Consider the following 13,661-nt stretch of genomic DNA (forward strand, 5'->3'; position numbering starts at 1 on the left):
AGTTGACGCCACAAGAGGGATGGCAAGTCTGAGCTGCTCTTTCAGGTTGCCGTAGAAACCAACCAGGGCTATTTGTTCCAATTTGCTCTGTGGTGCTGAGATCAAAAACCTTGGAACCCAAAGTGCTCTCTGCATATTAGCATCTGTGTTTGATTCAACACAATTAGGCAAGCGTTCACCTCATTTACATCTATATTGTTAATTTACAGTTAAATTACAGCTGTGTTTTCTATGCACTACAACTCTCTTTATGTTATACGGGGGTTTAATGTGTTTGAACCGTGCTGAACTTTGCGGTTTGTTATTGTCCGGTTAGGCCTTCAAATGATGTAAAGGACATCTTGCAGTTGCCTCTTTTTCCTCCAGCCCCCCCCCCCCCCCCCCCCCCCCCCCCCTCATTCCCCCGTGAAGTCTCAGTTTAAATACCATTCCTGCTCCGCCTTCTCCGCTCCATTGAAAAGTTGGCGGTTTGTTTACGAGAGCGCCAGCACTTCTTTGTGGCAACTGCACTCCGCTTATGAGAAGGAGGTGAGCAGCAAGTGAAAGACTCACCCCTCCCCCTTCCTCCTCTCTCTTTCTCTCTCTCTCCCTTCTCTCAGAATCAGTTTGAAAAGGACAGACGGCCCTCTCAGCCCCGTCCCTACACCCCAGTGATGCTTAGCTGGTGAGTACACTTTTATCTTTCTCATTCCAAAAAAACTTTTCCGTGTCATTCTTTCATGCATTTCTTCGGTTTGTTCTGCATGTTTTACCTGCATCCCCGCTTTGTGTTCAATCTACAATTTAGATTCTTCTTTTGCTCAATTTTGTTGTCAAACACCAGGCTTCTCATGCGGATATCTCTGTGATGAGGGATTGCTATTATTCTTTCTTTTTTTTTTCTCTCACATTCTCACTCTCTCGCCACATCTCTCTTTCCTCCCCCCAAATCTCTGTGGCCTCTGTAGTAAAAGTAAGGCAGCCTTTTTTTTTTTTTTTTTTGGTGAAAGCCCTTTATTCTGACTGAGTGAAGTGATTTGAAAAGCAGCGGCGAGAGTGTGGCAGTGGAGGCGGAAGGGAGGAGGATAAGCAGGAGAGGTAGGGGGGGACGGGGGGACGGGTGGTGGGGCTTCATGCAGGCTGCTAATGGAAGTTTTACCTCCCTCTCTCTCTCTCTCTCTCTCTCTCTCTTTTTCTCTGTCTCTCTGTGTGTGTGTGTGTGTGTGTGTGTGTGAATGTGAATCAGTGAATCACTCCAGTGCAGACAGCCTTGAGCCTAATTGAAACAATTGTGAAATCAATGTTCAGATGAGATGTGACATGAGTGCAAAATCACCTTGTGCCATCACCGCCACCGTAACAGACTGAAGTCACTGTCAGTGCGCTTATCTGCTCGCTGTTAATTTGATTATAACCAGTGGAAGACAATAGTCTCATTATTGCAGCCATCAACACCTGAGGCTCATTGTTTGTTTTTTTTAAAAGCCTTGTTTCAGATATGTCAGCCTTTATTAGATTGTACACGGGGAAGAAAGTGAAGGAGATGACATGCAACGAAGGTCCCCTGCCAGACCTGAACCATGGATATCGCAATTACATGGTCAGCAACTTAAACCACCACAATAGTTTTTGGGGTTTTTTTTTTTTATTTTCACCAATTTAATCTGTTCTTTAAAGAGCCTGGGCCCCATTTCCCAAAAGCATCATAAAACCCATCTTCAAACCCCTCTAGAGCTTAAGAGGTGTTTCCCAAAAGTATTGTAACACTATTAGAAATGATCGTGGATTAATGAATGCCTCCAGTTCACTCGCAGGAGGCTACAGCTCTGAAAAAGCTCTGACACTGAACTTGTTAAATAATGTTGGTAAAATAAGCAATCATGTTTAAATTCTAAAAGAAGAAAATAAAACTAAACTAACACACAAACAAATTAATTCAACAATTGATTTGAACAGTTAATGTGCCAGTTTTATTGTCCTCTCAATCCTCTCAGCTAATATATTCATCTCCTCTGGGTTAAATAACAATTTCCTGATGGTGTATTATCTGTATTTTATCTTTTCTTATTATTTATGGTGCGTGTGTCGTTTGTTTACATGCTTATACAGTATACAGTGGGTCAAATGTTGACAGAATGACATTCACAATAGATAACATGTAGCATATATATAGTATATTCAGAGTAATGTCTGCCTCAAGCAGCAGTTAAATCAATCAAAGTTTACTTAAAGGGGACATACTAAAAACATTTCCAGATCTATACATTAAATTTGGAATATCTTTGTATGATTTACAGCTCGAGAAGCCTTTTATTTACTACTCTAATACTGACCCTGTACGCAGCCCCTCAATCCAGTCTCTTTAAGGCCCCCCACCATGAGCTCACTCTGTTTTGATTGGCTGGCTCTTGGAAGCTGCCCCTTGGCAGATATCTGCTGGCAGCAGAGACTATGTCAACAAACCATACAACAAACTATAGTAGTAGGATTTCACTACTTTTTCTCGTTCTTTACTCGAAATGTCAACTTCTTAAATACTTCCATAAATGTCGGAGCCGAAATCCAATCCCAAATATAAGAATGGACTCAAGTGATGTCGCTTGAGTCAGCGTTGGTGGGGACTGAAGACTACAAGTTTGAAAAAGAAAAAAATCTGGGGGTGTGAATTTAGAAAGAAGTGAGGTTACCAGACCTCATCTCTGCTAGAGGCTAGCTAATCCAGGCTATATTAGCATAACACACCTGAATCTGTACTATGGAGTGATTCAAGTTGAGTTGCATTGTGGGTAATATAGGCATGAGGTTTTGACAGGGAAGGAGAATCTGTGGAATAAAAGACGATATATCTTTGGTTCTGCTGCATGAATTTTAATCCTTTTGTAATTGTCCATTGTGAGTCCAACGATTACAGTATAATGCTAAATCTACAGAGTACTCTTAACTTGACTGTCAAACAGCTCATTAAAAATGTGGGTTTTGGACAGTTGGTGAAGTGGACCATCTATATAAATGCTGTTGGCCTCATCAATCTATAACTTTAGTATTAACAGTTAAAAAGCTCTTTGTTTGCATTTAAATGTCATGATTGTGACTTTATGTAGATTAATAGATTATAAAGATTCTGTTATCTTTCTTCAATCATAATAACATATCATGTGAATGAACATAAATATGAGAATATGGAGCAAAAATATTGTTCAGAACCATGTTCTCTGACGTAAGTCTGGCGTAAGTATTGTTGCAAACTTTTTTTTTTTTTACTAATCTAGTATAGGATTAATTAAATCAATTAAAATAATGGATGAAATTAAAGTTTGTAATTGATGTGCAGTAGATTAAGACTACAGAGAGAATTTTAGAGTGGGTTTTTAGGGTTTCAGAAAGCACAGAGACCAAAACTCATCAACCAAAATGATCAAATGTCATCATCCTTGTAAGTTATGTGTTGATTTATCTGCAGCAGACCATCGGTTGCTATGTGCCATCAGTTGTCAGATTTATTACCGAGATGAGGACCAACTTAATTACAAATATAAAATAAATCTCTGCTTATCATTTCATCATGGTGTGGTAATTAAATTCAGAGCCTGTTTTTTGTGGGCTGAAACAATACTCAGGCTGAGGCTGAACAGTTAACTCATCAAACAAACCTTTCATTGCTGGGAAAAAAAACATCCAGAAGAGCACAGACCAATTTATCATGAAAAACATGGACCACTTCTGCTTCAATCTCACCCTCTTCTCAATCTCTGTATTTTAATATCCCCAAAGGCCAGCCCTGGCATTTGCTAATGTTCTGTTGTTGTACTCCCCTTGCTCAGCAATCGCCTCCTTCTCACTTTCTCTGCTCGATTCAATTTGTGGTCTAAATGTCTTTCCCTAATATGTGTCATTGGAGCAGAGCAGCAGTGCTCCCCTCTCTGGCTGCTTTGAAGAAGCTCCTCTGTGTTTGTCTTGGTTCTCTCTGCTCCTCTGGGAGGAGATCAGGGACTCCAGTCGTGGTTGGCATGTAGTCTCTTCCAGTCCCGCTGTTGTTTGCTGATATTTAGTTCAGGATGACAAAAAGCCGGAAGAAAACAAGCTCCTTTTAGGCCAATGAGGGAGAGAAGGATTGGATTGAGAGGGAGAGGGAGACCTAGAAAAAAAGGGGGGACAGGGGACTCATCCCTGGATGGGGATTCTCTTTAAAGCTTTCTGTTTGTGGCCCCTAGGGCCGAATTAAGGGAGCGTCATTATCCCTGGCAAATTACCACACTGCCTTTGTGGTCCAACCATGGTACATTAGGGTGCCTTAAAACGTGGCCGAGCCGTGCCCATTCAGCGCACAAAGAGAGGGGCCGCTGGCAGATCCTTGGCCCGGCTCACAGAGGAGGCATTCACACCACATTGGGGGATGGTGATGACGGTGATGGAGAGGGTCTCCTGAGATGAGTAAAACTCACTCCGGCCAAGGCCAATGTGACATACTCTTAAAACCCATGCCAGCTGATGATGTCATCACTTGGCTTCGTCTAGAGTTTGATCACCCGTGGAAATCCTGGATCTGATAAGGAAGCTCATGAATGTGGTTTCCATCCAAGTTAGTGCACTCACTAAGTCCTGCATGCATCAACCCATTACCTACACCAGGATCTGATTCAGTCTTGTGGTGGACTAATTGCTAATTACATGTGTAGCAACAAATCATCATCACTACTAATTGGAAATTCTTCAACTTCTGGAGTTTTCCATCACCCCCTTGAAGAACTACATCTGTTGTCAGATCTTTGTCTCATTTTATCCAGTCAACAGTCTCTTGAGAATATTTTGTGGGGGCGTGCACAGTGTTGAGGAGGGTGCATTAACAGACTGTAGAGCAAAGGGAAGCTGGAGTTATTTTGGCTAGTTTTTAATAAAACTGCAACATACCAGCAGAGGCAGATGGATGCCAAACAGACTGGCTTGTTCCTTTGTATACTTTGGCATTTTGTCATGCTGTTAAATCACAATCAAACATTAATATTTGTTTATCAATATTTGTATTTGCTTGAAATGCCACTGATGATTCATGATAATGATGCAGTGCTGAAAAATGATTAGTTCATTACCCTAACAGTCAATCGCTAGGAAATTAATAAACAACAATTCTGATTAATTTTCATTCTTTAACAAAAAGGTCAAATATTCTCTCATGTCATGGTTGTAAATTGAATATATTTGGGTTTTTGACTGTTGGTTGGACAAAACAAACAATTTTAAGATCTGTTGATGGGCTTATTTCACAGTTTTATGACATTTTGTAGAGTCAGTGAATCATGAAGTAACAGGTCAATTGATAATAAAAATGATTGATGCTCCTCTTAAATGTGTAAATTATTATTTTTTTTCTTTTTTAACTTTAACTTCAAGCCAGTAATACAGTCACCATCATGGTGTAAGGACATTACTCTCAAGAATGAGATTTTTGAAGTTTTGATGTCAGGCAGAACCTGAACCTGCAGAATCAGTGGATATCAATACAATGTTTCCTACAAGTTGGTGACACAAGCTGTAGAGAATAAACAGAGCAGCACATTGAATTCCCATTTTAGTAAATGTTCTCAAAAGCAGAAAGCCCCTGGACCCCAGCTGTTTCATTTTCTCAATTAGCTGTCTGCTTTGAAACATATTAAGAACACTGGTCTTGCTTTAAGGTATAAGGTAATGAGCATGTGCACAGTCCAGGGAAGAAGAAAGAACTGGGGATGCATTGTTTGACCTGGTCAGTGCTTTCACATTTCAAGGGTCATTTGAGATGATTGGATGAACCCTGGTGTCTTTTATTCCACCACCACTGAGAGGAGGATTCCTCAGAGGCTATAGGAGCTGATCTGAGAAACAGGAGCAGACACCTCTAGTCTGTGTGAAGGATTGCAGCCATTGCACAGTGCTTGCAACATATAAATGTCTTTCAGTTATGGATGGCATCTGCTACAAGCTTCAGAGGAAGTTTAGTCTTCATTTCAAACATCAGCAGGTAGCTCAGACTCAGCGATCAGTGCTGGTCCTCTGGGCCTGAAACGGTTGAATCAAGTTTCCACCTAACACCCGTAAATTCAGAGTGCACCATGAGCTGTAATGTAACTCTTCAAAGAAAACTAAATAAGAAGGCTGCTGTAGGCACTGTAAAACTCTTAATGTGTGAAAAGTTTGTTCCTGGCATCTTGCCTTTATCATCTAATCAACTGGAAGCTTTACCTTGATGATTGATGTCTTCTTCATTTTACTTTTCTTTCCACGATAGGTGGGAGATTTCATTACTTTCCAACATTGTTTCCTGGTTTTATGAACTCAATCCCTCTGCTGAAGTAGATGAAGGAAGGGAGGAGGCTTTTGTCCAGGGGCTGTGGTGGAAACCCTGAGCCCGTAAATCCTGCACTGATCTTTGGATCATTAAGTTGTGAGTCCTTTGGTTCTTTATCACCAGGCTTGGATCCCAGGCCATAATGGAGGCTAACTGGCTAATGATTAGCTGTCTTCTGCAGCTACTCCAGATCTGGCTGCTGCTGCTGCTGCCTGTCTGAATGAGAGGAGGTTATGAAAACATATAAATCTGCCCTCAAATACTTTCTCTCTTAGTCTGTCCAACTCACTCATCAATCTTTTGGTCTATTTTTCACAAATCTCAGTGTGGAATTTAAATGGTTTATACATGTTAAGCTCTGTTGATTTTAACTATTGCTGATTGTATAAAAAGCTGTTAGTGGCCATGAAAAGTTGTAACTAGTTTGTACTTTCATGGAGTGGTTTGAGTACAGGTGCTAGTGAATTTGACAAAAAAGCATTTACATCCTCTAAGTGACACTGCTGAACAGATTGCCTTGTCTATAAACAATCTCTAGGTTTATGGAGCAGAGAGGAAGATGATTGGCTTCTGTGAAATTAAGGCTGAGAAGCTGTGTTTTGGATAATGATTCTTCTTTCTATCAAAAATCCTTGATTAGCTTTGGTTATTCTGTGCAGGCATGTGACTGTGATACATCTCGGATTCAAAAACCAAGATAGAAAATAACAATGATCGTCTCCCCACTTACAAAGCGGATTTTAAATTAACTAGTTTTCAAGAATGAGGCAGGTTCTGTTAGGCCACAACGATCAAGTTGAGATGGAGTTATGTTTCTGTGGCAGTTGTTATGATGGTCCTGCAGACGTAGATCACATTACATTTTCAGGCCATATTGTGCATTCATGATATATCCAAAGTAATCATGTTTGCATTTTGTCTTTGTGATGTTGTGATATAGAAAAAAAAAGTATTTCTGTGCAATCTTTAGCTGGGTAATCATGTGTTAAGCTGAAGTTATACTTGCGTGTCTACAATTCCGCAAGTCCGCGAGGGTCAGCCAGGGTCCGCTAGGGTCCGTTAGGGTCCGTTAGGGTCCGTTAGGGTCCGTTAGGGTCTGCTAGGGTCCGCTAGGGTCCTCTAGGGTCCGCTAGGGTCTGTTAGGTTCTGCTAGGGTCCGCTAGGGTCTGTTAGGTTCTGCTAGGGTCCGCTAGGGTCTGTTAGGGTGTGCTAGGGTCTACTAGGGTCTGCTAGGGTCTGCTAGGGTCTGTTAGGGTCCACTAGGGTCCGCTAGGGTCTGTTAGGGTCTGTTAGGGTCTGCTAGGGTCTGGGTGACATAAATTCCATCATCAGAGTGTGTATGTGTAGGCTCTGTGCCGACATCTGCGTACCTCCAATTTGTTGTGACCACGTGGACTTGTCAACAGTCTTCCTTTAGACGCCGATCTACTGCGCATATGTGGAATGTGTCCTCCAAGAGGACTCCAGAGGGTAGTACAAACAGAACAACTACGCGTCTGTGGTGTTTGCAGCTGTCTCTGTACGTATCCGCCTGGGAGTATAAATGAAGCTATAGAGAGCGACGACCACTATGAGGAAAAGGTTTGCACAGAAGAAACTTGTCACCAGATTTTGAAAATTCCTGACAACATTTTTGAATGTTTAATTAAAAGTTTTTATTAGATTTATTTACTACAAGTATGGCAGAGATCAGAGTTAAAAGAATCTATTTGTAGTTGGTTGTTTGACTGAATGAACACTCCAGTTTCTGGCATGAAAGTGCTACACGCTCGTCCAACTCCCTGACACTGACAACCTTACTTTCCATATCCCTTCATAAAGAGCACTACTCCCACTGGCACAGAGTGTCCAATACCAACGTAATTCTGAGCAATACTGTTTTTTTTTTTTTTTTTACTAGATCATAAAATATGTCTAGCATTACTGAAAAAGAGAAGATTACTGAGCTTTTCTCCAAAGTCCTCTTGCTCATGTCCCCACTGTCACAAATGTCTCCTGGCATTAGAAACATATAGGAGCTGACCAAACACAGTTCTTTCTGTCTCACGTAGTTACATTTTAAGAGGGTACACATCAATTCTAGTGGAGCCTGTAACCCCCTTACGCACCAGAATAAATCCAGCTTTAATGTGTTAACATCTCTGAAATCCCATTAGAACTCTTGATGTATTTTAGGCTAAACCAGCCTCACCTGAATCTGACCACAAAGCAGAACTTAACTTGTCAGCTTTTTCACACTGTGGGAAAACCACTTTGACTCTCCACAGCCGGTCGGTTGTGCGCTCCTGGCTGTAAACTTGTTTGCTGCTTAATCATTCAGTAAGGATTAGTGGCACTGTGTGTTTTCTAATTATAGACCTGGACTGTGCTCTCTCCTCCTCATTGGGGTCAAATCTAGCCCACCAGGCCCTCAGCCAGCCGCTTACTCAGAGCTACACTCCACTGCTGCTTTCACACATTTCTTTCTGTGTGGTTAACTTTTTATTGTTGTTCTTCATTTTTCTTTGTATCCTCGCATGCGCTCTTTTTTTTCCGTCTGTCTGTTTGTCTTTTCCTCCTAGTGTCTCTATTGTCGAGCTCACAACAAAGACTTTTCATTCGGATAAAATAAAACTCAATGAAGTAGCTGTCAAAATAAATCACTTCCTGTATCAAGGAGGAAACAAGGAATTGCCTGAAAGAAAAGGACACCAATTCTTTTTTTTTTTTCACACAATCAATCAGTTTCCTTTCACGTCTTTTCACATCTTTTCATTCTCGGGGAACAATAGGTTTGATTAACCCCTCTGGGAAAGCTCATTATCCATTTCCATTACAAAGGTGTTTGTGAGACACTTTGATTTGAAACGCCTAAACAAAAAAAAGCACAGATCAAAGGAAAATATTGATGCCCATGAGCCCTGCAAGACAATGATAGAAAAATGATGGCTGCCAGTCTCAGCTCAAGCATCTGGCTTGACAACAGGCCAGATGTGTATCCTGCATTGTGAGTATCAGTCATGTGTTTTTGATCATTGTGACTGCTTTGTGTCCCGTCTATGAACTGGGACGCTTGAAACAGAAGTATATGAGTTGACGGATGCAGATGTTTGAGATGAGAGTGAGTTTTTTTTCCCTCTGCTTTTGTTTCCTCTGCTGGCCACTGACACTGATGTTATTCTTCCATTTATTCTTCCTTTTTTCTTTATACATCATGCTTGAATTATATATTTACGAGGTTATTTTTGTTATCAAATCCTGTTTTGGTCTGTTGGGGGTTCTGTTGTTAAGCCAAATCAATTTCACTTCTTCAAGGGACACCTAGGAAATGGTTCAATCCATTTTTAATCAAAGCGCTTTATTAAGAAGGACTTTAGATCAGATTAGTGTGTCTATTTTCCCATCAGTCATTTGGCGAGCCTGCGATGTGGAACCACATGGCGGTTGTGAAGATAACTGTATGTTGTTTGAAATGAACTCAAAATAATTTATTTACATCAGGAAATGACACACACACAATTTAATTAACACTCTGACATTTTGGGAATTATGTTTGTTTGCTGTCCTACACAGAGTGAAATGTTTGATATGAATTTCATCTGTCTACTGTATGTTGTGTTTAGCCTAGCTCAACACAAAGACTGGAAGCGAGGGGATACTGCCAGCCAGCTCCATCAAAAGTAAAACAGTACAGTTTGCCTTCAAACAACATTAGAGCTATTGTTGTATGTAGAAGGGACGGTGTCAGGGGTGGACTGGGACTCATTTTCAGCCTGGGAGTGAAATAGTGTAGAGGAGTAGCAGCACTACCTCATGCATCAAGCTTTATCATCTTTGACATGATAAAGCTTGATGATTTGACATGAGTTTTTTTAGATAATGAGTATATTTTTTGTTACAATTATATATAGTGATACATTTTTTGACACAACCATAAACCAGTCTCGACAAACAGAAACTCTGCTATTCAAGATGTGAGTTGTCGCAGTAAGTCACATGGTCTTTTGTCACTTTTTCACTTTCCAACAGCGCCTGTGCTGCTGCTCTCATTTATTTATTTATTACGGAACGGTGGCTTAACTGTCAGCTTGTGACATTTAAAAAATAAACCCCATCACTGACAGTTCACATTTTGACAACATCTCTTAACACAGTATAGTCTGCACCTGCACTCATCACCTGCACAGCATAAAGCTTTTATTACTTATTGGCACCATCATTTTCCTTTTAATTTATTTCTCACCATCTCAGTCCTGTCAGCTCAGTCTGCACCTCAGTTAATCCACAGTAAAGTCACAGATTACCACTCTGGTTAGCATGAATGTCAGCAAATCACAATATTTGCTTAAAAACTGAGTCCGATTAAATGCAGCAGACATTTTGGTCTTTGCATTCCATGCACTAGTGACTGTGCAGCTGCTAATAACACTGTTGTTCCTACAGCTTTTCTCATTCTCCTCTTTGTACATTCTTGACATGGAGTCATAAACTTTCTGGATAAACAAACACATTTTTGCCTTACTTACAACATTTTAACTTGATACTTGGCCTCAGCTTGTGCTGCTGTACAGCAGACTCACTTCCTCTGACACCCACCCGCATCTTTCAACTGACTTTGTATGCAAGTGCACCTTGTCTAAAATTTTCCTCACATCCAGTCTGAAAACACCTTAAGGGCATCTGGATGTTTCATGTCAGCCTCTCACATAGTTATACCATCATTAAAGCCTCCGTTCACTTCAATATATCAAAATGGGATCACATGTAATCCTTGTTCTCGTACAGGATGACCTTCTCTTTTTGGTAGAATGAGGTTTCTTTACAGAATTAATTACTCTGAGGTTTGGGGCTGAGGAATCTTTTTGCATTTTCAATCTCTGGGTCCTTTGTGTCCCCTCACGTCAACATTAAGGAGCAGAGTTGAAAGAGAAAGTCTTATTAGTTCTGCTCTCTGTGAATATTGAAGTATAGAATGAAAAAAATAACACACACACACACACACAGACAGACAAACACACATACACGCACACACATAAAGGAGTGTTAATTGAAAAGTGTGAATATATAAAGCAGAACAGGCTGTGTCAATTTGTTAATGATTGGATTGGCAATTGGATCTTTGAAAAATAGAGGTGACTGATAGTCGCTAGCTGAAGCAATGTTTGCGTTGTTCCCCAGCAGATATCTTGTATGCTTAGATTCTGGCACATTATAAAACCATCCACACACACCCTTTGATGAAGATATCCGCGCTGCAGCCTCCAATTTACAGCTCAGCTTGATCAAACTGCTCATTTACAGAACTAATGAGAAAATGAACAAAAATTGAGGAATAATTTGGTTGTTGTATTTCATCAAGAAAAGAGGCAGCCTTTCTTTTTTCTGTTGCGGGTGATTATATCACAATTACAACACAACATGGCCGCTTCAGATGCTCAGTGAGGGCGATGGTTCCCTTTTGGAATTACAAACCTAATGTCGGAGACGTGTGTCGGGGTGGTAAACAATGCCACCAGTGATCAGACTTGTTTTCATTTTCATCACCAAATTTCCTGGCATGACGCCTGGGTCACGCATCAAGAAGACCGTAACGAGAAATTGTGTAGTGAGACCACATAGCAATTAAAACAGGATACAAGATGTTTTTTTTCTAATTACATCACAATGGATTTAATTATAGCTTCATGTTTTGCAAAGCAACAGTGTTACAAATAGCGTCAGGCTTGATCGTCTGTCTTTTGTTTGTGACAGGATGTTTCCCTCGCTCCCTGGACTGTAATCGCTGTTCGAGAAGACATTAAGATATGGGAGCCAAAGACTGGCTCCATTTGGGAGATATAGAGTTTATGAAATGGAACAAATGATCCGCTGCAGCCTTTTTGTTCATCTGTGTTTGATACTAAACATGTAACTGCCTCAGAAGAATTACAGTAATTTACATTTAACGATCTTTTAACTGATAACTTAATGATCAGTAAACACGGATGAGCTTTCAGCGGTGATCTTACAGAGGTTGGCGGCTCATTCGGAGAGAGCTCAAACTTGACCGTCAAGTTTGGATACTCGGGATAAACACCATGAATATGTGCACAAAGGCAACAGTTACTTTTTTAAAAAGTTGAACCCATGACAGTTCAAAAACATTGTATCGCTCTGACAGCTTACAGTGCTCCTGCAATCTTAAATCCCTCTTACTGACACTTCCTCTTCCTGCTTTTCTCTCAGCCTTTGTGAAAACAGCAGGATTTGACAGCCCCGAGCTGAACAGTGAGAAGTTTGTGAAATGGAAATGGCTTTATGGTTACTCTTAAATGTATGACCATTTTATTGCCTTTAGTGTGTGTGTGTATGTGTGAGAGAGAGACAGAGAGAGAGATCTTGTTTTGACGTAGCTCCAGATTGTGAGACGGACCAGATTTTCTCTGAGAATCCATCTCCAATGACAACCGGCGATCAGATTTCCTGCTCTGTATGCAAGAACATCGCTTCCACAGTGTTCCTGCACAAGTGACAGAGTTTTGCTCCTAGGACAGTGCAGGGCGTCCATTGTTACGGCGGACAAATGCGGCCTTGTTTCCCTCGTGCGCTCGTAACGTCTTGTACCGCCTCTGTGTTGCAGAAGCGAAGATGTGAGAATCAACATCGCAAGAATATACAGACAGGTGTCTAATTAAAGGAAAAACCTGAATAAATAAGCGGAGAAACATAAGGACGTGAAGGCTCAGTGAAAAGTTCGACAGATCTCCACCACCATCATCAAAACACCAGTCGAGGATATATGTTTTGGAGGAATGATGTTCTTCCTTCTGATAGAGACTTAAATGAGAATTAAAGCTATTGTGGTGACTTAAGGAGGCCTCATGTCGCTTTTCCCTTTGATTTGTCACCCATCTGTTGGCGGAGCGATGCAAAATCGTAAAGGAGTGGACGACATCACAATAAGTCTAATGAGGGTGTGCGTAACAACATGATCACCTGTTAGAGACGCACCGAAGATAAAAACAAGTGCACCTTGCCTCTCACCAAGTTAAGAAAAAAAACATAAGGACTCAAAATAGCAGGGTGTCGTCTATCGCGGCTTCCATAAGGCACAATTTTCTCTCAATATATAATTTAGCTGTGGCTTACCTCTGCTGTTACATACTACATTTCCTCAGCAATTGTCCAAAGCTGAACCGCATGTTTCCAAACTAGATTTTAAATAGAAGCAGATCAGATGTGTGTGAGACTGAAAAATGAGGCTGAAACATTTTGTTTTGTTTTGTTTACTATGTTTTAGAGCTGCAACAGAAAATGTATCTGCGTTTGCTTTAGATAATCAATTAATCGTTGTCAAACCTTTGCTTTTTGTAGCATATCGATGTTATATATGGTAGTAAAC

The 13,661-nt window shown here is 40.7% G+C and overlaps 1 protein-coding gene across 3 annotated transcripts in view; it reads left to right on the top strand.

Moving 5' to 3' along the window:
• Positions 1-13,661, top strand: part of sema5ba (sema domain, seven thrombospondin repeats (type 1 and type 1-like), transmembrane domain (TM) and short cytoplasmic domain, (semaphorin) 5Ba) — a 170,279-nt gene that overhangs the window by 35,201 nt on the left and 121,417 nt on the right. For 2 of the 3 annotated variants that reach the window (XM_042427063.1, XM_042427061.1), the window contains exon 2: positions 600-664. The exons of the other annotated variant lie outside the window; for it this stretch is intronic. The gene's annotated coding sequence lies outside the window, so the exon portion shown is untranslated. The remainder of the gene's footprint in view (positions 1-599; positions 665-13,661) is intronic. 3 annotated transcript variants of the gene reach the window in all.

This window comes from Thunnus maccoyii, chromosome 11, assembly GCF_910596095.1.
Source record: "Thunnus maccoyii chromosome 11, fThuMac1.1, whole genome shotgun sequence".
Taxonomy (NCBI): Eukaryota; Metazoa; Chordata; class Actinopteri; order Scombriformes; family Scombridae; genus Thunnus; species Thunnus maccoyii.